Below are 1,023 nucleotides of genomic sequence, written 5' to 3' on the forward strand. Positions count from 1 at the left end.
TTGCTAATCGCAGTACTCGCTGTAACCCCATTTCAAAAATTTTTTATCTTTTTTCTTATATTACATTAATTTTATATTTCTATATATATATATATATTTTATTATTTGTTTACCCCACATACACAACCCCCAAACAAACCATAAATATAATATTTATTTTATATATTTAAAATTTTCCCACACAACAAATAATCTATAAAAAATATATATTTATAATATATATATTTTAAAATTCTTTTTATATTTAATTTATTATTATATTTTTTATATATAAATTTGTTTATGTATTATCTTAAAATATATATTATTTATAATATTTTATACTTTTTATATTATATTCCCTATTTTTATATAAATTTTTAGTATTTAATTTTATATTTATATATTATATTTATAATTTTTTCCAATATATTATATATTATAGAAAATTAAAATTTTATATATATATTTATATATAATTTTTTTATTATATTATATTATTTTTATTATCTATTTTTTAAAATTTATAATTATATTTAATATATATATTATATATTTTTTTATTATTTTTTTATATTTATTTTAATATATCTTTTATTAATATTCCCATAAATTATATTTATTTTATATTATTTATACTCATGATCATTATATTATAAATTATATTATATTTCCTATTTCTCTATATTTATTAAAATTTTTCTTTCATATTATTTTCTTTTATATCCTTTTTTTCTTTTTATGTTTTTTTTTTTTTTTATATATTATTTTTGTTATTTTTTAATATATTTTTTCCTTTTATTTTTTTTTTTTTTATTAATTTTTTTTTTTTTTTGTTTTTATTTTTGTCCCTTTTTAAATTTTTTAAAAATTTTTTTTTATAAAATTTTTTATATATTTATTTATTTAAAAATCAATTTTGTGTGTTTTTGGGTTGGTATTTTTACACACCCCCAAAAAAAAACCCCCCCAAAAAACCCAAAAAAAAAACCCAAATATAATATATTTATAAAAAAATAAAAATTTTAAATTTTTTTATTTTAC

This window comes from Penaeus monodon, chromosome 23 (assembly GCF_015228065.2).
Source record: "Penaeus monodon isolate SGIC_2016 chromosome 23, NSTDA_Pmon_1, whole genome shotgun sequence".
Classification (NCBI taxonomy): Eukaryota; Metazoa; Arthropoda; class Malacostraca; order Decapoda; family Penaeidae; genus Penaeus; species Penaeus monodon.